Raw genomic sequence first — 23,967 nt, 5'->3', positions numbered from 1 at the left:
GTCTCCTATACCTGAAGAAGAATTATTTGAAGGAAGCACATGTGCTGTTGTTTCTCAGAGCAAAAGCAGTTGCCTATATAGAACATTATAACTATGGCAAGTCTACAAAAAGGTATCAGTCGATGACTGACAATACTTATAGACTAGTCCCCTTTTAAAGTACCACCATTAGTCTTTACATTTTTGATGAACACCAAGAGGATTTGGGCACCATCTATAAGAATCCACTTCACTATATTAGGATCATAGGAAAGTAGGATTAGGAGGGACATCATGAGGTCATCCAGGCTACCCTCCTGCAGGACTGATCCCAACTAAACCATCCCAGCCAAGTGCATAACCTGTTCTTGAAAGCTGCCAAAAGCTGGAGAGTTAGTTGCTCTGGGTCGCCTGTTCCAATGGTTTAGGCAGCCTCGGCCACCCTTAGGTCAGAAGTTCTACCTAATCTCCCACCTAAAATTTCCCCTACTGCAGCATGAGGCAGGTGTTCCTAGTCCCGTCTCCTACAGAGACAGAAGGAAAGCCCATCCATCACCTTTGGGTCTTTGAAAAACTATTAAGTGCCCCCTACCCTTTCACTCCTCCAGACTAACCCCTATTTTTCCAACCTTTCCTTGCAAGTCTGATCTCCCAGGGCCCTAGTCATTTTTGTTGCTCTGCACTAGATTTCCCAAAAACTGTCCACATCCCTCTTGAAGTGTGGGGCCCAAAACTTGACACAGTACTCCAAGTCAGGCCTTGCTAGTGCTGAGCTGAGTAAGAGAAATGCTTCCTTCAATTTGCAAGTGACACTTCTGAAAAATACAACCCATGGTACTGTGGGGTTTTCTGGCAACAAGAGCACACTGCTGGCTCATCCAGTTTGAGTTACTGTAACCCCCAAATCCTTCTCTGCAGTGCTGCAGCCTAGCCAGGTATTCCCTAGTCTGTATTTAAGCATGCAATTATTCAGTCCCAGGTGCAGGAGTTTGCATCCGTGTTTGGAGAAATCTGCAATCAAATGCAATTCAATCTAAATCAGGAGATTTTGCATCCTAGCCTGATTCTACATAGCGTCTGCAGTGACACCCAAGTTGGGTGTCATCTGAAAATTAGGACTGAGTGCATGTTCCACATCACCAATCTGGACAGTACCAAAAACTCAGGACAGACCCCTGTGGAACACTATTTGATATCTTCTCCCAACAAGACACTGTTCACTATACCATCTCTGAGCTGAAATAGCAGATTGAGTGTGGATACTAATCTGGTAGCTGAATGCAGTTGTAGAGACAGGAGGCTGATGTTACAGCTATCTTGTACTTTTCTCCCTTTCCCTTCACCCATTTCCTATCCATCAAGTAAACTTTAGGCACCTCATGTACCCAACTATACACCTTCCTTAACAAATATTACCTTCCTTTCAATATTCCTCAGAAGTTGCTACCACACAATTAATTCTTGCTGCTACAGAGGCAGTTAAATTCAGAAGAGTAGTGTCAAGCAACCATTCGGTTTCAATTAGTACAGTGGAAATGCCAGAGTTCTGTCTTTTTTTTTTTATTTTACTTTTTTTTTTTTTTTTTTTTTTTTAAAAAAGGTTGCTCAGTGGTGACGGCCAAATCTTGTTCTATACATATTTACTCTACCCTGCCATCACTAGATATGCCACAAATGCAAGTTTCATTCAGAATCTCTAAATAAGAGGTTAAAATTTAGGGAAGCTTTCATAAGCTAAACACATACATTTCAGGGACCAGGCTCTTCCTTTGCTAAAGAAAGCATTTTTTGCATTACTGTTTAAAAACTTTGCCTGTACTAAATATTCTGCAATAGAAAAGGGACAGAGGTTTCTCCCTAAAATGCAATTTTAACAAGAGCAGAAACACTATGGACAGTCTTATGAAACTGCTGTATTCTAATTCTAGACACTGCATACCTAGAATTTTGTACAGTCTTTGCAAGCACTGTAAACGCACTAAGCACTACACAATATTTCTAACTGGTTTTTGGGGAGGAGAGGGGTACAAATCTCTTTTACTAGAAGTCTATAAAAAAAAAAAAGTTGTGCTATGAAGTATAGAGATCCATATAGTAATTGCAATTTTTTAATCCTTTATGCCCCAACAGGCAGTAAAGAGTTTTCAGAATTACAGTAAAGACGTAGAAGTGTGTACTTCCAGGGTCTTGGAACAGCTGATTAGGCAAGGTCCATAGTTTAAAAGGTGCTTCTCCAGAGCTGGCAAGACCCTGGGTGCAGAAGTTGAAGGGGGGGAAGAAGCTGGAAGTCTCCCCTGCAGAGTTCCCTGTGCCCCCCACTCCATAATCCCTCCCACATCACTTGTACCCACACAGCAACCCCAGTCCTCATACACACTGAGGGGCTGGGAGTGAATAGCACTGGCAGGACATCAGTATATCAGGGCTGCTCAGTGCCATAAGCAGTGGGGGAAGGGGGGAGAGAAGACTGCAGCTGGACCCATGTCTTGGTGAATAAAGAGGGAAAGGGGAAAACTTCAAAATTTTCCATAAAAAACCAGAAACACCCCACATACAAGTTGATATTTAAAATTTTAGTATAAAGATTAAGGCACTAATAGGATTGTAAATACAGCACTACAACATTGTATATGGGTTTTTTTTCCTTAGGACTTATTTTTATAAAGAGCGTTTAAACACAAAACAAACAACAAAACCCCCAAATCATGTTAAGTCAGAGAATTTGGGATTTTTAAAGTGAAAAAAGCCAGGAACCCTGGTCACCAGCAGCCATTGCTTCTATAGTGAACTGACCCAAGATCTGGAGTTCTTGGGAGGCACTGGAAAACCATATCCTAAAATTTAATCAATTTTATTGTCTTTATTTAGGAGATCCACAGAGACATATGGTTACAACTTTGCACCAAGTAGAAGGGAGCTCTTTGTTTACTACTTCTTTACTGCTGTAAACCATTTTGGATTAGCATGGCACTGCAATCCAGAATCTCTATACTATAGAACTGCCTTCAACTTTAATTCCTTCATTAGGGATACTTAAATTGTACCAAAAGCCAAGAATTCTTGAAGGTGATCTCTTTTATTGAGCTAACCATATGGTTGGTATAGACAGACCACTTTTCAGGTATCACAATACCCTTCCACCTAAGAACTTGCCTATGGTTTACTGGATCAACTGCATGGATGGTATAAAGATAAACCATCCACAAGAATTCTTGTCCTCCACATCTCTCCTGAGCCATCACAGGATCAACATCACTTCAAACATTAGTTGTACTAAGCATTCCCATAAACACTGCCCTTGCCAAACTGGGGTGTTTCCAGTTACCTTAGTGGAGGAGCAAGAATGAATGCAAGCGCTCAAATATTTACTGAGTGAGTCTGCTGGAGTGGAGGAGCCATACAAACACACAAAAAAAACCCATAAGCTTATCAGATCAAATAAGAGCTACATGGAAGTTTAGTAATATCAGCCAAAGCCTGGCTTTGGTCCAATATTGTAACATTCAATACTGTACTACGTGCCAGAAGTCTGCCTGTACAGACGGACAAGAACAAGGTTCGAGTGAAGGAGAACTGGCATGCCAATTTCTATTGTGATGCTTCACAGCAGAATGCTAGAACTGAAGAGTCAAAGATATGGGTTTTCTTGCAGGTATTGAACTACCAGGCAACAAATTCAAGGAGGTAAGCCTGCTCTGGTGCAGCTGCTTTTATCAGCCTTTACCACTGCTGAAGCAGAACAAAAACACATCAGGGTGGGGGGAGGAACGGGATGACACCTCCCTGGCAGGCCTCCCACCCCCTTCCTGATTTACCCAATATTGGGCAGTTAGTCCTCCTGAATCAAAATTTAACCAGCTCCTGATGTCTGTACTTGGGGAAAGGGAGGGGCATAACCCAACCAAGCTAAAATAAAAATTTACCTGTCAAGCTTAACTCAAGAGGTAATTCTGTCAGGCTGGATTTGCAGAATGAGGAAGCCACTGAGTATACATCACATTTAAGGAAAAAAAAAAACCAAACCACACTACTCTAATGGATTAAACCTGCAATAGGACTGGCAAATAAAGCCAATTCCCTAAAGCAGTCTCCTTTGCAATAACAGAAGCATTCAAGAGATGGAGGTACTTCCTGAAGGATGAGCATCTGAAGGTTATTTAAAATAAAGCAAGAAAAGATTTAGTCCTCTTTTCTCACACCCACCACTTTTGGAACAGAGTTAAAAAAAAAAAAAAAAAAAAAAAAGATAGACTCCAAAAGAACTATTACAATGACTTCCAACCCAAAGAGCACTGTGGCAGATGCACGAGACAATCTTTTGTTTGGGGGTCTTGACCAAGTGGTAATGTGACACTTATTAGCAAGTAATTTCGTTCATCATAACCAAAATTAAATCTTTACTTTAGGCCAGAAATAAAGATATGGGTGCAAGAAAGAAATGGCTAAAGCTGTTGTATGATGTTTATCCTAGAAACACCCCTTGCACTTGGCTTTAACATCTATCCCTGCCCGGTAGGAATGCCAGAAAGTGTTTGGATCACTGCAATATCTACAGCTTAACTGAGATACCAGCGGACTGGGCCCTAGAAGGCAGCTCATTTGAGGAGCTACAGTATTAGAAACACACAACTTAAATCAGTTTCTGTTAGCAGCATCTACTCCCATTGGTGCACCAAAGTATGTGCGCCTATGTCGGATCAGCACTGATAAAAGGAAAACTGACATCAGCAATCAGCTTTTTTTGGCCAGTATAGCCAATAGTGTCACCAAACAATGTTACATGCATGCAGCCAAGAATGCAGCCCAGCAGCATCTGGCCAGTAAGTTGGGGGGCGGGGAAAAACAGGGAGAGTGAAATTGAGGCCCCCCACACTCCATGGTAAGGAAAGGAGTGGGGCTGGGCATGGGATGGAGCCATGATCTACCACTGTGTCTACCTCCCGGGGAAGCATGGGAAGTGTTCTGTGCACAAATCCAGGGGACACAAGGGAGGGCTGCCTGCTGCAGGCTTGGGGCCAGGGAGTGCGCTGGCCTCTTCCCAGGGAAGGGGCTGGGCCAGGGCTGCACTTGGGGCAGGCAGCAGTACTGCAAGGGCAGTTACAGCCACCTCAAAATTTGTCAGTCATCTATAGCCCTACTCCTCCCATCAGGAAGAGGCTGGTGCAGCCCTGGACCCTCAGCAGGCCGCCTACCCTTGCCCCATGCACAAATCTGGGGGGCACATGCAACTGCTGGGAGATGGGCCCTCCCCCTTGCTCTGTCCTATATGTTGCCCCAGCTGGGCAGGACCTGCCCTTGCCCCACTCCCTCCCTTACCATGGGGGTTTGACCTGCCCCAAATGCTGGTCTCCAAGCTGCCAGACTGCATATGAGCCATCAGATCAATACTGGCCAACTTGGCTAGTTTAAAAAAAAAAAAAAAAAAAAAAAAAAAGATCTTCATCAGTCCACCTCTATACTTAACAAAATAAAGATCAGGAAAAAGAGAGAGAGAGTCACCCCAAATTTGCTGCTTTGAATGAAAACTTTAGAAGATGAGGATGTTTGAAGTAAGACTTGTGTCTATAATTTATTAAGGGGCATTAGATTATGCCTTAAAGTGAGGAATCACTTTGATTTATCCAACATCCAGGACAGGGCCCCCATCATCACAAGTTTTATTAGTAACTAGATGACTCTCTTATAAAAACCCCACTCTATTCTAGTTAAACAGAGAGTGTACCTTCCAACAGCAGAGACAAACATTAGAAAAGGAGTAGGGAAGGGAGGCTTGAACTAAGCCCTTCTAATAAAAAGGTAAAATACTCCATTAGCCATTTGCCTTTTTTTCCAAGAAAGTGGCAACTACAAAAGCCTCACAGCTCCTACATTTCTGTTATGTTTATAAGTCAAGACTTCAGTATTTTTTTTTTTTTTTTTTTTAAACTTGACTATGCACCAGCATAGCATTCAAGTTGCTTGCTTCACTGTTGCAAGGCTACCTGGTTATCTGCTGTAACTTGAGGAAGCTTTACAACTGTGTGCTTTACCCTTGAAGGTGTTTAAAGGCAATTTATAGCAACTGCTGTTTTTGGAGGCCGTTGCATAAAGTATAACAGGACAAAGAAAGCTTGTAATAGTAACAAGGATATGTAAGCTAGTAGTCAGCCGTCTCCCATATCTAGGGGCCTGTCTTCCATGAAGAGGGGATGCAATTCCTATTACAGTATTATTCACATTGTATTTCCTACTTAAGGCCAAGTGGACTGAATGCATTCAAATGTTTTCCACTACTGATACCAAAATTTCAAGCACATCTTTCACAGTTATTTTTGTATTTAAAATTCAGTAGTATTATTTTTGTCTTCACAAGGAGGCAGAATACAAAACTTGTTTGCCTTTCTCCCTCTAAATTAAAGGTCATTCACTTTTACCAGCTCTAGAAGAGAAATAGCTAGCAGGGGAGTGGCAGAGAGAAAGGGAAGTAGTGAGCAGTGGAGAACACCCATTAGCCTAAAAATATATCTGGGCTTTAAAATATTGCTCACACTTTAGCAAATAAAGTTACATGCAGATGCACACTGCTACAAGCCTACCTGATGTAGGAAACAAAGTTAAAAGCTTCAGTGAACCCAAATACCAGGAGTACTTACTTCAGTAGTAAAAAAGAACCCATTTAGAGAAGACCATTGACCTTTGGAGGCATCACTACTTGACAGCAACAAGCAGCAGAATGGGCAATGGGAATTTTCCCCACTTGGAACTGGTCTTTCCAAATTTCCCATGAAGCACCTCTACAGGACGCTCAGAATATGACCATCTTGTAGTAGCTTAGATGTGACTAACCCCTGTCATGCATCAATGCCCTCCCTCTTCCCAAGTGAACAATAAGCAAGAGGGATGTGGGGAGTATTCATTTATATGGAATATAAATTTATTTATTTAGGAATAGTGTTAGAGAAGGTAGACTAGTAGGTCCTGAACTTGGAGTGAAAGGCAGCAAGGTATACTTTGGTCCTTAGTCCACAAGTTGAGTTTGTTACAACCCCAGCAAAGTATAGCCTGACAGACCAGATTTATCCTTGATACCCATACAGGAGCATAGGGCGAGAAGAGGAACAGGTTAAATGACATGGAGACTAGCAGCATTTAAAACAGTGTTCTTCCTGACTTAAGTCATTTACTATCCAGAACCTTAAGTAGTGCCCCAAAAATAAAAGCATCATGCCACTCAACCCTCAACTTAAAGTTCTGCGTATGCTGTTAAAATGCAGAATGGATAAACAGGTCTGACACTGTTTCAACCTGCATTGCTGAAGAGATGCACCAACATTCTGCACTGAGGAATACTGCTGGTTTTGTTCAACTATACGCACACACTGAGGCTGCTCTCACGCACTATAATTGCAATGCGTCAAGAGCAGACTCGATTGACCGAGTTGCCTGCAGCATGGTAAATTACTACACCCCAGACTCGTGTCATGTGCATCAGCATCCCAGCTCTGAAAAGAAGTGGTGCAGGGGTTCTTTCAACTGAAGTGTGGATGAGCTTTAGTTAAAAGTGGTCCTACTGCCATTTTAAAAATGGAGGAACACTGATACATGGGACCCTCTGGACACTTTCAGACCTACTGCAATTAAAGTCACTGTAATTAAAGCACGCCTCCTCCTTCTACCCACAACCTCTGGGAACACGTACATTAAAAACACCCCCCCAAGTTTCTGTAGGCCAGTCAAGAGGTGAACAAGGCTAGAAGAGACCAGGTCATCACCTGCCAGAATGGGCTAGAAAGTCTTAAATCAGAGTAGAAAGCTTTGCTTGTTAATCCTCCCTTTCATACATCAGCCTGAGAAAGTAATCCAAAATAAATTCAGCCCCTAGTTTTAGGAGCACTGGTTGGTGTGCATGGACTTTCAATCAGAAGAAGTGGCAGATCAATAAGCAGCAGAACTTACCAGCAACAACCCATTAAACCCGCAGCTGCTGAGTTGGATATATTGGAGGTAGTGGCATAGCTGTACTACTGTATAGTAAAAAGTATACTCAAATCTGTGCACCATTTGACTACAACGCCAATAACTAGCATCGCTATCTTACCAGTTCACCTTGGTGCAAGAAGATCCTGAAAAAGGACCAGGAGAAAGTTGTTCCCTATGCAACACCTTCCATGCCTGGACCTCAAAAGGATCAAGGAAAGGGTTCAGTTTTACCCCACCTCCCCACTTAAATCATTAGTTAGCTGCCTCTAGGAGTGATAAGCCAAAACTATATATTACCATGTGATCCTGGGTCCCTGCCATCTCTCAGTCTATCCCTTCCAGCATTTAACACCAACAGCATCCCTTCTGTAGTCAAAGGCAGCTTACCCTGTGTCACTATAGCAGTCTCCAGACCATGTTCTAGCCTGTTTCCAAATTGTATCTTGAAGCTTTACCTTTTCAGAGGTTGGTCTCCTGTTCCTTTGTACCCTTTCAATCCATTCTACAGGATGCATAGGGAGGGAGGGAAGGAAGATGTACTTCTGTTCACTGAATGAAAACAAGCCAAACAGAACAGCAAAACTGTTTCTATCCATCTGTTTCGCCTACTACTTTTAATAAATATCAAAGAACACTAACTACAAAGTAGTAAGACATTACTGGTCCTGTTCCAGTAACCTTCAATTATGAGTATTTTTCTACCAGCTACTACTTTTCACCTTATGGTTAAAAGTTTGACTTTAAGATTAGAGTGTTTGAGGATTTGCATTTGGGGGGGAAGGCAGGGAGAAATAGTAAAAAGAAACAAGCATCTTTGATATAAAATACCAGAACTTTGATTAAATCAGGAGAAAGCATTACATATTTCACAAGCCCTGGTTCATCTCTCTCCTTCAGAATGTCCATTTCTACCCAAGGAAAAAGAAACCCAGCTAGAGCATGAACCCCCAAGAGGGCTATGCTGTTTGATAGTTCTTTGCAAGACTGAGTGCTGTGGTCAGTGGCAGACTTGCTACTCAAGTCTGACAAGCTTTTACTGCTCTTGAAAGCATTTTTTTTTTTTTTTGGGGGGGGGGGGGGGGTGTCAGCTTCAACAGACTGACAGATGGGCCTCTCAGCCAGCACTACAAAAAAGCCTCCACATGCATATGCTCGGTTTCCTTGTACCTTAAAAATCAGTTTTTTCCCTCCCCTCACCCACCACTGACACCAACTATTCTTCCCCTGCCTTCTTTCAGCACAGGGAGTTATAACCCCTACCCATACCAAAAAGGAGGCGAGACTGAGAATCAGCACATTTGATGCTAGCATACAGCAATAGCTATTCAACACGTACTTGAACCCTCACTTTATTGGTACTGTAATTGTCCCTTCATAGATCACACCACACGTATAGATTAGGTCAGAGATGATGGCAAAAAGAACTAGCGACTCCAAGACATGGGGTTAGCAGGGTAGGAGCAAATAAAAAAGGAAGGAGTTCAGCTCAGTCATCACTATGCTGTAGGAGGCCAAAAATATTTGCATTTGGGATGCCCATATTTAAAAATATTGCTTTCTAGTAACACTAGAGGAAACACTAATTGCTTGCTTTATTAGAGTACCATAATTAGATCCAACAGCTTCACAAAAAAAACACCCAGCCTCCAGGATGTAGCTATAACAAGCTGTGCTTCACTGACACCATCAGTAAAAGAGGCAGTAGCCAGAGAAGGAGGAATTTTAAAGACCCACCTACACCCACTTTTCAGGGGGGGGGGGGAAGAGGCCTTTCACAAAATGTTCCTAAAAGTCTTGCAACTTTTAGTGTTACCTGGATACAACAGCAAGTGCTACAATATCAAAAAATTAACTGGCCCACAGTAGGTTGCTGTCATTCAGTGATCCCCACCTCAAGTGCTGACTGAGGAAACCAAAACTAGGCATGGAGTTAACATGTGCAGGGCAGTGCTTGTGACTGAAGCAGTGCTCTGCAAGAACTACGGAGGGGGAGTGTAGCAGCTGCATTTATTTAGGTAGTGGACCCCACCTTCTATTTCACAAGCAGCAACCATCCACCTCCTGGGTAGGAAAGCATTGCCAGCATTGCTTCAGGTGGCAGCAGCAGCAAAGTATTCAACAAGATGCAATTGGACTATACCCAACAAGCATCCTAGATGGCAAGGAATTTGCTCATCCCATCACCTTTGGTATCTTCTGGGTTAACAAAAAGGAAAATCCACTTTAGAACTCTCTAACTATCTTATAGGTAGGAACAACCCCCAAAATAAGCAGCTTTTATAGCATTGTGTTTGATAACTTATTGTGAAATCGGATTCCTAATCAAAACAGCCCCTGGTTTACATGTTAAACCCTCACTTCAGTGCACAGCATTGTTTTAAAAGAGACTTGGCAGCTTCAAACAGCAGTAGCCCAATCCTGCACCTCAACATGCCCCCCTCACCCCACCCCCATAGGTCCAATGTAAGCATTTAATCACAGGGTCTGCCTAATTAAATGTATTCTACTCCCCTGTACCAGGATCAGGCAGTTCTGCCAAAAGGCCTCCCTATGCTACTCTTTGCTGGGCGGGGGAAGAGAGGTACAAAAGAGAAAGAAAAAAAAAAGTGTGTAAAGAGTTCAATGACTAACAGATGCATTTTACATGAGAGAGAGGAGAGACCACTGTTCCACCAGTCACAAGGAAGTTCTTTCTACCATTTCATGGTCCTAGGAGACATACCTATCCCAAGAGGCCCATCTGCCCTCTAAGTTACCTTAGCTCAATACAGGAACACTGAACAAGTGATCTGCTAGAGCTGGAACAAGTAGAATTTCACATGCAAGAACCACAACAGACAATCACCAATGCTACTGCACAAAGTTGCAGTCAAAGCAGAAGTTACTCAGGAAGGAGACGCAAGTCAAGAAATACTGAAGTGCTCCAGCCTCACTTTGTTTATGCATAAACAGACACGCATAACCAACATTTAGGCTTCTGGCACTCCAGAAAGACTGTCCACATACAAAATCAGGGTGACAATGCTAAAAATCAGATGAAGCTCTGCACAGAATTCAGCTGAAGAACCCAGTCTTCAATTCCAAGTTATCTTGCATACAGCCCTAGAGGAATGGTTCTCAAATTTTTTTTTTTTTTAAATATATAAAAAACCACTTGGGTCTCAGAGACCACAGCAGTTCAAAATGATTTTAAATGCTATGTATTTCTGTTTGAAGTCTCTGGGTTTATCTTGAGAATCATGTTTGCAAACCTAACAATGCATGACCCTGTGCAATGCCACCCTTGAAAGGATCGAGGCACCCTAGTTATGAATCATTATCCTAAAGAGTAGAGGGCAAGCAGGCCAGCAAGACAGAAAAAAGCCCCAACCCTAAAAAAAAAAATTAACAACTTTCAGACAAAGTTAGGGAAGTAGCCGGATTAAAAAAAAAAAAATCTGGACATGTGTATATGTTGGGGGATGGAAAGAGGGAGCAAATCCATTTCTTCTATGAGATGTGAAAGCTATGGCTAGTAACCCAGGGACGATTAGAAAAAACAAAAACACTAAACCATGGACATGCAATTAAAAAGACACCAAACAACAACAACAAAAAACACCAAAACAAACAAAAACCACCAACATGCACACACAACAAAAAACCTGAACAAACAAGAAAACCACGTACCCCTCAGAACTGAGAACAAAATGCTAGAGATTATATTCCCCTAGTTTTGGGCAGAAGAGGAAGAGGCAGCTTTCTGCAGCCAAGTTGCTTTCTCAGTGAAACATATGGAAGCTGGTATCCCACATGTACAGCAAGACAAGTATGATCATGCATTGAGCCATAATGCTCCTTAAAACCAAGCCCAGCTATCTTCATTAGATAAATTTCACTGAAACGTATACAGCCCAGATAGCCACTGGAATCAGAGTTTGCCTAGCTGTAACCACTTCTCAGGAAATTTTTTGCTCTACTGCTTTAAATCTCTCTCTCATGCTAAGGTGAGGCTACAAATCACCTCCATAGAAGTTACTCGTAAAAAGAGGTTTTCCCTGAGCAGCCTTATGTGATGGCAAGTTCCCCTTCTAGGCCAAGTTACAGCAGAAATATGAATTCTAGGCAAGCAAGCAGCAAGGAGAGGAAGAAAGGGATTTTGGGGGACAGCAGCTGTTGCAAGCTCAGCTTGGTAAGCCATAGTAGTGGTGAAGTGCTTACTATGCTTGAATACAGAGGCAGTAGATTTAAACAGCTGTAGCAATTCCAAAGGACTGCAGATGTAACAGTTGCATCGTAACAATTTACATCTGCATATTCTGTAGAGATACAAGTATAGCTGTATCAATCCAACGGGTCTCAAATTGGACTCTGAATGAGGAAGGATTGTTTAGCTAATTTGTAACATTTGTCTGGTTCTGTAGCAAAAGGTAGGTCCCAAAAACTGATGCATGCTCTGGATTAGGAGTAGCAGCCCCCATCCTCTTAGTAGTGGCTAGAAGTAGGTTTGCTTGTACCCAATGTATTGGGGGTCATAGCTCTAAGGAATACTATGCTACTTGGAGATGCTAGATGTGCAGGCCCCTACAGTTTGCACTCTAGAAATATCTTGCTAGGACAAATAATCCCACTGCTTTTAGAGGAATGCAGATCATGCCCTCAGATTAAGCCTCTTAGAAGAACTATTGCTTTCTAGGTTCAGAGCAACCCAGAGAATGCTCTCCCTATTCCAACACAAGAGGCACACAGTAACCAAGAGATTAGTTCCGTATTGCATGACTAGACAGTGCGCCAGTTTGGGGCTCCAGGACATTTTAGCTGCTCTCCATCACAGGCTCCCTGCCCACAACTGCAGCACATAGCCAAGAGATTGTTGTTAGCCTTATTAAAGTTCCTCTGCTCACCACTCACACATTGTACTGTTGCTTGGTTTAAGAATTCAGAGTCATCCCAAGAGACACGTTAGCATTCCTTGTAAACACTGGCTCTTCCTACAAGCAGCAGCTGATTGTGGGATGTGACTAAGTGCATGCATATATCCCAAACCAAGAGCATGTCTTTACTCTACAAACATTCTCTACTGGGGGTTTATTTCAGTTTCCACATTCTTCATGGCCCAACTGAGTTGTCACAAGATGACAAGAAGTCTCTTCAACTACCACAGTACATGAAAGATCCATGCTTGAGCATTTGAATAACATTGTTTGAGTTTTTCCCCAATAAAAAAACTTTTCCAGGGTGATTAGGCATCTTCAGTTTCCATCCTCCTGCGATGATCTGTGATTAGGTTAGTGGGGGGGGGGGGGGGGGGAGTTTCCTTGGATCAAGCAGCAGCCTTAGCTTCATGATCAGCCACACACTCTCAGGGACCCAGTGGGGCTCTGTTCACACTGAAAGACTGAAATTCTAGAGGGAGGTCAGAGGTGTCAAGTGCCACAGCAGGTTAAAGAGATCCATACATAACAGTATCTGGACACCGCCCTGTTTCTTCTCCATGTTTAGATGCCAGAGCAGTGATACCCATTCTTACCACATTTTGCTTCATGAAGCAGCAGCTTGAAACTAAATGTAGTTCAGAATATGCTAACATTCTCTAGTATTTTAACCATTTGCCAAGGTAAGGTTTTAAATCCAAGTCTGTGCTTAAAAGACTGTATGAATGATATTTTAGTAACCCTGTTCTGGCAACAGGGTCTAGCAGCCAGGGAGAGCAGGGCTTCATTATGTGCCAGGAACTGGCACAGAGTTAGAGGCTGCACTATGCAGGGTTAGAGTGTGGGAGCAATTTGGGGCAGAAGGAAAAAGTAAAAATAAAAGCACAGAGCATAAGCAGAGCTTTATAACAATGAAACATGAAGTCCATCTCATTTGTCCCATTATTTAGATCCTTTGCATAAGACTGAACAAGTTACACTGACCCTAGTCTGAGGGGCACAGGCTTTTGTAGGTTAAGAGAGCTTACAAGTTAGTCTCTTGTAGGTGCTGCCTTGGTTTCTACCACAGGATGCCAAGCTATAGGAACAAATATCGGGCCCTCTTCTGTACTATCATAAGGCCTAGTAATTTTAAAGACACACACAGACAGAGTTTAAACCAATCTATAATCCCCATTTTAGTTGTACAAAAAAGGCATAAAGCAACAACAGGTTTTGTAAAAGCAGTAGGGCCTTCCAAGGGTGGCAAGATCCAAATCCAAGGTTACCCTAGCTGGTATTGGTATTCTCAGTGCACAGCTACAGAAAAAGGAGTCAATAGGAAATAGTCTGGGAGCTTAAGTGCACTCCTCCCTGAAGTTATGCCTTTCCCAATCTAGATGGGGGCCAAACAGGCCTGAGCACTGAACGTAGATAGTTAGAGACCTTGTCAGTCCGCAGGAGGGGGAAGAAAGAGGGGACAGCCTGGATGTCACCAACACCTGCATGGGAAAAGGAAGACAATTACCACAAAGTAGGAATGTGTTCTCACAGGGGTTGCACATCCCCAGTGTGGACTACCCTCATTGTGTATAATCTGATGTCTTCCAATTATACAGCCCAAAACATATATGAAGGCAAGAATTTTTTTTAAACAAGTGAACAAGGCTCAGCAAGTTCAAATGGCAGCATTTGTTACTCTTGAGAAGACCCAGTGTAACAAACTGTCTCACACTGCTGGTTAAAAAAAAAGCTTTGGTCATTTCACAAGACTTCTGGCTCTTCCATTGCACATTGCATTCGTAAAGGTTGTAGAAAGGTTTAGCAGTCTGAAAGGCTGGAAAAAAACCACAACAAACCCCTACTTCTGTTAAGGGCAAGTAGCCATGGTATAACTCTAATGACAGCTTGCCAGGAATCAAGCAAGCAGCAGCTTTAATCCCATCTGCGCGCTGTGCGTGCACACACGGCACGGTCTTTAGCTTCCTCTGGTGATCCAGATACATGCTTGCAATAGGCGCACAGCATTTTCAACAGAGGGTTGATTTAAATCAACCCTAAGTGCCTTTTCTATTCAGAGATGAGATGACACTCTACCCACTCCTTCCCCCAATCCCTATTACCACCAGCTTGCCTTCTATGGGTGCATCTACATGTGCCATTAACGTAATGCAATAAACTCCAGAGCAGTTTGACCAAGAGTCCGCTGCTTCTGGGTACAGCATGTATATGTGCATCCAGGATAGCAGCAGTTTGAGACTGGGCAGAGCAGGCCCCTGACTGGCTGGGCACAATTTATACTCCAGGTCACCATCTACATGCATTTCAGGTGCAGTAAAGTACTCCACTGTAAGACAGCACTGTATATCCTAGTTTAGCATGTCCCAATACCACATGTAGACTGATGTTTTACTGCAGAGCTATAAAAAGCTACTCCTCAGTAAAGTGCATATGTAGATGCACCCGGTATGGAGCACAATAGTGCATACATTAGCAGTAGATTAAGATTCCTTTTTTAAGTCTCATTTTAATTCTCTTGGTTTTGCATGTGTTAAAGTTTGGAGAACTCGGGTATGGGTATCCAAGAGGCAGTCCTGAAGAAGTCACACCACACTTCAGGAATTATGCCAAAATCCCTCTCCCCACCCCCAAAAAGAGCCTCACCCCTCACTTATTGCTTCCAGAGAAGCAGGCATATAGCCAAGTTAGTGGCTTCCATCCCGGCTTTAAGTGACAGATTCATTAAGATATTGCTATTGACTTTAAGCGGAAAGGAGCCACAGAGAGTACATTCTGCCAGAACAATCCACAAAGATCTCTTCTCCTCCTTTTAGATGCATGGAAGAAAGTAGGTTTAGTGGTCACAGGATTATTGCTGGTTTTTCTAATTTAAGTGAGAATTGGAGTAACCCCTACAAATCTACATGCCAGTTCAGGCAAATGCTTTTTGGCTCTTTGTAGTATTTGGAAGGTAACAGACAGCTGTTTAATTACTACACAAGCATCACACTGGTTAACAATACTAAAGACAAGTATGCCAGGTTCCCTTCCCCCACTCTATTTACAGAGCATGGAATTGTATACATGAGTTTTGTCAATAAATCATTCAATGCAACATTATTCTGAATGAAAGTTCAGGCTCATTAAGCCATACTCATGGCAGATCAGAAGTGGCCAAATCCTACCTTCACTCTGGGGAATAGACCACCTCGATAGCAGCAGATGATCTCCAATAATCCTAGTGGCTATTGGACGGAAATAATCCTTTTTCCAGTCCTCAATAGCAACTACTTTACTACATTTCACTGAGGCATGCATTAGAAAGAGGGCAAAGGGGGAGGAAGGCAGCGGTGGTGCTGGAGAGGACCTTTTGAAGGACTGCGGTTTGCCTATGAAGAAGTCTTGAGTCACTAGTGCTGCCAATACTACCTTTTTTCCTTCCCTACCCTCACCTAGCCTTAACTACATCTTTCTGCCTCCAAGATCCTCTGCATCATAGCCCCGAACACCTACATCTACCCATCGCTCAGCTCTCACAGCACTACTCATAACCAGTACCAGTCAGATGTTTTCATAAGCCACCACACATTGCTTCTTAAGTGTTCCACAACCTAATCTAAGCCCTTCATCCATCCAGCTAAAGTGTGGCATCCAGCTATCAAGCTAGATGTGTCAGGACAAGTGAGGTGAAAAAGCTAGAAAGCCATACCAGTCCTGCCCTATCCTACTTCACAAGGGTGTTTTAAACAAAGCAGCAGCAGCAGCAGCAGCAGCAAGATGATGTGCTACAGTAGAATAGGAGTCCTCACAGGAAGGGTCCTCTCATAATAAATAAACAAACAAACAAAATAAATAAGACAGAAACAGTATGTAGTTTCTACTTCTAGAAGCAGACTGTAGTTATGCACATTTCCAGCATGAGGAGTTTGAAAAATTCCTTCCAACCACTAGACTGCAGTTCAGCTGAGTATTTAAAGAACAAGGGAGTTTTTCCACAATGGTTAAAAACAGCAAAAATTTTCCAGGACAAGAAAGAGACTCACAATCCAAAACAGGGAAAGCCAGGCAGGCACCAAGTGTCTTCACTTAAAGAAGAAAATTTATTAAAACCAAATGAGAGATCAGATTTATTTATTCTTCACAATATAGTTTCAGATCTTGAATAGCATATGCAGCAGTTGTGCACAATTAAGTTAGGAATTGTTAATAATAAAAAGACAGACTCTATCCTCCAAGTTAAATATAAAAATCCTGTTTCAGTTAAGTGTTGGAGAAAGTGGTTTCTATACCCACACTTGCTTATACTACTGTCCCACAAATAAGTCCAAGAAAGGATAACCGTTTCTCCAACTCCTCTCAAAAAGTGGAGATAGACTTGGCAGTTCAGATCTGCTCTCTAAAAGGGATGGTTCTTCATATAGCATTAACTTGGTCCAACTCTGAGAGCTGCAGGGCTACCAGGAATCTTCAGGATCACATTATCTGAAACACTAATAAAGGCCCATTATGAGCCAAAAAGTGCCCAACTAGGCATTCTGAGAGTCAATTGAAGCAAAAGAGGGAGAACTGATCTTCAATAAAATAAACATTGTGGGGGGAAAAAAAGAGAAGGAGGCAAACAGGGGAAGACAGGGGGACAAGAGTCAGGACAAGTTATGGACTGCATGGATTCATAAAGTAAGAATATGCTTGACTGTTTATAGGACCAGACCCCAAATGGGACATGTTGGAAAGCAGAAAGGGAAGAGTTGTCCTCTTATTCTTACAGAAGCTGAAAGTACTCAAACAAGATGACCTAGATCATTAGCTTGCTTTCTGAAGCTTTCCTTGAATTTGAAGAGCTCCACAGAACATAGGAAACTACTACAGGGCTATGGGGCATAACAGACACAGCTTCTTGCTCATACAAGACCACATCAGGATGTACAACTTAAGGCATTACATTCAATAACAACCAGAGAGCCTTGAGAAGTTCAAATTGGAATGCAGTACACAAGAGAAATCTTAAGCCAGTTCAGGGATCCAGATGTAAGGGGACTCGCATACTCCAGAGGAGTCACTTTTTTGGGATGCAGAGACAGGGAGGGAAAGGGGCAGGGGGAAGGCTGTGGCAGTCCAGGAATGTGACAACTCCAACACTGCCCAGGTGCCAGCATTAAGGAAATTAAGAGAAGGGATTGCTAGTAGTTTTAATAAATCCTGCATTTGTGAGGATTACATACCAGCCTGGCTGAAGGGATGAAGTGCTGGGGGAAAAAAAAAAAAAAAAAAAAAAGTTGAAAAATTATGCCAAGTTCAAGTCAGTCCATTTAACAGGAAGGAAGAAGGCAAGATTTCCAAAGGAAGAGAGAGAGAGTGAGCTCTCTGGTTTTCCCAGCTTTTTTCTCTTTAGGAGTAGGGACTGGCAACCTTTTATAAGCTGCAGGTTGGAACAACCCAGCTCTGGTCCAACGCAGGCCAGACAGCTTTAGCTCATGTCAGCAGCAAGGAGCTCTCCTCACACCAATGCTAGAGTTGGGCAGCTGAAAGTTGCACCTGTGTCGCAGCCCACTTCTCCCAGGCCTCCTACCCCCAGTCGCGGTAGGCGGGAGGCCACTGCTTTTACTCAGTGGGGAGCTCTGCTCAAACCAGGCATCCACTTCTCCCAACTCCAACCATAGCACAAGAACAGCTGGAAGCTGCCTGGTGCTAGCACAGTTCCCCACCAACTGGAAGGTGCACTTACACCACAGCTGTGGTGACAAGGGAGAAGTGGGAGTGATAGCAGCATGGATGCAGTTTGTAGGTACCTAGTCCTGTGCAACAGCAGAGTGGGGAGGCTAGAAGCAGCGGTGGTACAAGCACAGCTCCCATGAGCACATGAACACAGGAAAAGACCTCCTGCTCCTGACTGAAGTCATTATGTCAGACCAGAGGTAGGAAAGCAGGAAGTAGCAGCAGTGACATGGGTGCAGCTGGAAGCTCCCAGGCCCTGGCTCCTTGCTGCCTGGAGCCAGTGCAGGCACAGGCAAAGACCTCTAGCTCCACAGGGCAGATCTAGAGGCTCCCAGGGCTGCATCCAGCCTGTGGGTTGGAAGTTGCCAACCCTGGTTTAGAGGACCAGTCAGGGTAAGCGGTTTGTTTCCAATACTGAATTCTTAGTTTAACTGAATAAGCTTTGAAGTAGCTGAAACCCACAATTTCTGGAAGGACCAAAAAAAAAAAAAAAGAGTCAGTGATGGAAGAGATGTTTTAAACATCCAGCAAGATAGAGCACAGCACCATAAAACCATTAATATTCAACTGTTTCTCTTGTAAGGGACTGTCAGTGCTTTGTGGCATCTTTCAAAACAAAGAGTTGCTTCACCAGAAGTGCAGTTGAAGCTTTGACACTGCCAATACAGTTTGTCATTTGTTTCCATCACAGAGCAAGTTCTTGGATCTCATCCATGTCCGTACTTCCACTTCAGGAATGTGGACACAACTTACAGCTCTCCCAAAGGCTGTGAAATGAGAGATCAATTTCTGGACAGAGTTCAGGATCTTTCTACTTCGTGTTTGTCAGCCAATGTCTATAAAATGGGAATTCCTGTAGAGTATTTAGGAGGCAGAGTAGTAACTCTGCAAGAGACTGACAAGTGTAGGCAACCAGTTATTCCCCTAGAGCAGAGGATAAAAAAAACCCCTCAAAAAAAAAAAAAACAACACCACCACACAACTCATCTCCCCACCACTGCCCTCCCAGACAGCCACACATACACTGATTAGTGCCGAGTCTCTTCTGAACCCACAAGGGAAGTAGTCCAACAAAGAATAGTAGCACCAAAGATGTACTAGAGTTGCTTAAAACCAGCCATACACCCCCTTCATTGGCCTGCTTCTATCTGCAGTCAATGGGAGTTTTATTAGTGACTTCAAATAGGGCTCCCATTCAAGCAGTGCCCTAAAAGCTGCTTCTCTGCTGTGAAAGTCATGGACCCCGTTTGCCTACAAGGAAAGCCAACATGGAGATGGACCCAGACAAGTTGTAGATAGCCATTTAAAAACCACACCACACACCAAAAAAACACCACACACACACACCACAAAAACCATGGGATTTCACATTTCTCCCCCACACAGGTAATTTATATTGGCCAGAGAACCTTGAAGTAGAGCTCTGAATTTTCAGAACGGCCCCCTCATTTGAGAGTATTACTGCATTGTGAGGTGGACTGTAACCTCTCCCAACACACACACACACACACACTTTTAGCCCATATTCCAACACAACGGTCCTCAATTTTTAGGCTCAAGCCACCCCTTTGGAAAAATACGAGCTGGCATTTGCAGAGTCAAACAGCTAGTAGAGCAATTCTTCTGACCCAAAGAACTTAGAAGTGTTTTCAACACATCAGAAGTGTTGTTGACACCATGGATCACTTAAAGTCTCAGGTTTCCTTTTGGGAACCATGTGTAGTGGTTTGTAGGGCTGTGCAAAGGTTTGCTGGCTGTTTTGGTTTTGATACTGTTTCAACTCATTTCAAGGTAGAAACAAGCAAAATCAAAACAAAAAACAGAACAGAGGGCCTCAAAACAAGGCTAGTCAAAATGTTTCGACCACAGCGCTGGGGATGGGAAGTCGGCCAGCTAGGCTGACTCCCCACCCCTGGCCTGATCTAGCAAAACATCCCTACTGTTTCAATGATGCAAAAACAGAACAGCTGGTTTCGAATCAAGATGAAAGTTCAGTACAAAACACTGTTCCATCCAAACCTTGAAACTCAAGGTGAAATGGAATGGTGTCATTTTGCACAGCCCTAGTGGTTTGCACACCCAACTGTAGTATATATCATTACACCCTTAAAAGGATCTTGTAGGGCCCTGGTTGGGAATCAGTGCTCTGACACGCAACAGCTAGGGTTAGCATCTGCACCTTAACTCAAGATGCCTTGACATTTTAACATCCAATGCACCCCACCACATACGCAGCCTGTGCTATGCCCCAGATCACTTTGCCTATTATAGACCAGATAAGCGAGTTAATCTACAAGAGGCAACCTTCAAGGAAGGTAAATCCCAGGTTCTAATTCATACCCTAAAGTTTCTGCTGGCCTAACTGTGCCCTCAGTTCACGAGCGCAGTTTCACTGGCATTATATAGATGCTAAAAGAATACTGTAGTAGTAATTCTGTTGAGACCGTAAGAACAGAATACAATCCACCTAGAATCTCAAAGCTGTTTTTGCTGGTGAAGGTTTCTCTTCAGCCTTCAGAGTAAGCAGATAGATCAGTATTTGTAATCTAGTAAATCTACTTCCCGATTTCCATTTTGATGTAGTTCCTTTCCACAGAGCTTTTTAAAAATTGGTGTCACTAGCAGTTCAGAGATAATTTCTGGAATGAATGATTGTTCTGTTTGAGATGCTCATTGCCAGAGGCATTCCCCCAGTGCAAGTCTCACCTTTTAAGAAGGGAGAGCATACCATTAACATAATGATGTTGGGAGACTGATGATCGAGGGGTTAGGGAGGGAACAATTGGTCTGGCCTAGTTCATTTACGCATGTTCAGAATTTGTTAAATCTAACAGAAGTTTCTATTCTGCATCCTGAACAAAAAGTTAAGTATGCAAAAGAAAAAGGAGTCAGAAGATGCTTGCTTTCTGGTGGATGGACACATTTAAAAACGGAATGATATGCATGCTCTAACTTAGTGGTAGCATATGTACCACAAGCAGCATAGGTTGCCTATGTGGCACATGGCAGACTGTGGATGGAGCAGGGAGAACAGTGGAAGACAGGGCAGAGCAACAGGTGGGGGAAAGGGGATCCGAGCAGCACTTGTCAAGGATACAGAGCTTAGCTCATGGCACACCTGCCAAAGTGGCTGGCCTCCCCACTCCTCCAGCTCCGAGGGAGCAAGGGGGATTAACTTAATGTAAATTGGAGGGAAGAAAGAAGAATTCTTTCAATCCCTCCCTCCCCACCCCCCAGAAAAAAAAAAAAAAAGGTCAAAAACTCAGTTGGAGAAGGAAGCCAGCTTTATGACCAAATACCTTGCACAGTGCAACTGATCAGAGAAAGAAATGTGTGATGTTATAGGACTCTAGGCAACATAGTAACATTGATAGATACTTAAGTTCAAGAAACAGTGAGGCATATTGTAAAACCACCACTAAGAAGAAAGTAAAACGTACAAAGAACAGGGTAGAAGCTGCAGGATTGTTTTACCCCAAAATAAATTTTCTTATACAGGTTAGGATGGAATAGCTATATAAAAGCAGTGCTACAGAAACCAAGTTCCACAAGTTATGACATACCTTGCAACACTTGCTAACCCAAGATTAAAATGATCCCTATCTGCAGAAAAACTGCTAGCCAAGTAGTGTAGAAAGCAAGGCACGGGGACAAATGCAGCAGTGGCCATGTAAGTGCTCCATGTTGTCCAGTTAACAGGTTAGGTAAGGGGTTCAGCTTTCAAAGAGTTTTGGAAGCATTACTATATGAAACAAACAAACAAAAAAATCCCATACTGATGCATAATCAAACCTCTCATGCTGGCTCTGTAATTGTATCATTCCTCTACTGATTAGGCATCATGACTTTAGGAGTCTGCATTCTGGCAGATGTGAAGGGACAGTCAAGGTCAGCCCCAGTGCTGGCACAAGCTTACTGACTCAGTGGAATTAAGTATGCTTACAGCAGGGATAATTTGGACCTCAACCTCAAGTTGTACAAAGCACCATGATGCTTCTCAGTAAACGATACTTGCTAGGCACTAAGGACAAAGCATAGCTTGTATTCAAAGTGGGAATTTTTGAAAAGATGCATCTCCAAGAGATATCAACCCCATGCAAAAAAGGCTATAGAACTGACCAACCCTGACAAGTATTTCAAGCTCTGAACATTGTTAGTTCACTGGCTGAAGTCACTTTTTGAGAATGAACAAGTCACAGTCAAAGATTAAGACAGGCAGGCAAGCTAGGAAGCAGCGTTTAAACTTCACCAACTTGGGAAAGGGCAAGATAAGCAGTTAAAGTTTTACTACTGCCATGAAGTTAGTGATAGGAGAGGACCAAACAAGATATCTTTCAATGGGGAGGTATGGAGTATTTCCTCAACCCACTCTCCTGGCATTGAACAAAGCAGGGGCTAATCCTGCACAGGAAGGTGGGAAAGCCTCAAGAATAGCCATGCAAGTCTATCCTTTAGGTTTTCCTGCCAATTTTCTCCAGACAGATCAAGGGAACACTATTCTCATCTCAGACGATGGGTTTATAGAAGACTTTTGGTTGGCTTGTTACAAGCTGTAATGGAGAAAGCACTGTAGGATGCCTTTCTAGGAACATGCAGTCAGCTGTGCCCAGGGACAAGGCCTTCTCCCTCCACCACCTCCTAGCCCCAAATAATTAGAGCAAGTGTTATGACATGGTTCTGAGCTACACCCCTCTCCACCCCTCCTCCCCACAAGGATTTTGCCCTCATGGGTAGAGAGTTTAACAGCTCAGTTTACACTAGCAATGCTTGATAAGGGCACTTCAGCACCCTGGTGTGTCTTGCCATCCTTTCCAAGGGTGTCACACAAATGTTAGCACTGGTAGGTGCATGAGAAGAATCCACCAGATAAACCCAGAGATTTCAAACAGGAATTCATGGCGTCATAACACCAACCTGTGCCTGTCTTTTGACATTTTGCTGCAAAAAGAGAATTGCTTGGTTCTTCTTCTGTAATACGAACCCTACAACTAAGAAACTGGAATTTTTCCAAGGGGTGCTTCCAGTCTAAAGAGGATGGTCTGGGACCCCCTGGTTTATGCTAAGGGAATTCACAATGGTGCAATTCCATCTCAGAATAAAGCTAACAGCAACAAGATGACCATAGCCGTGTCAGAGTTCACCTCACCACTTACTAATGCAAGACTCCTGGATGCTGACAGGGCCAACACTTCTGACACCTGCAGAAAGAAGACCCATACAATAGCTTCCGCTTTAACCTGACAATCAGACAATGCAGAGCTTAGAGAGTTGAGCCCCCTATTTCCACCTCCATCTCAGGTAAATGATGACTCTTATACCTGAAGCAGTAGGCACTCACATGCCAGCTATTTCCCTGCTGATCAAGCCAGAAGCAGCCACACAGCACTTCCCATTCAGGTATGGTGGGGGCATTACACCCTCC

General features: G+C 43.1%; 1 protein-coding gene across 1 annotated transcript in view; it reads right to left on the bottom strand.

Annotated features, from left to right (window-relative positions):
- The window catches only part of SNX30 (sorting nexin family member 30), a 67,308-nt gene that overhangs the window by 42,460 nt on the left and 881 nt on the right, over nucleotides 1–23,967 (bottom strand). The gene's annotated exons all lie outside the window — the stretch shown is intronic.

This window comes from Crocodylus siamensis, chromosome 3 (genome assembly GCF_052110815.1).
Source record: "Crocodylus siamensis isolate JL-2025a chromosome 3, ASM5211081v1, whole genome shotgun sequence".
In the NCBI taxonomy this organism is placed as follows: domain Eukaryota; kingdom Metazoa; phylum Chordata; order Crocodylia; family Crocodylidae; genus Crocodylus; species Crocodylus siamensis.
Note: the sequence above shows the minus strand (reverse complement) of the source record. Positions and strands in the feature narration are given on the sequence as shown.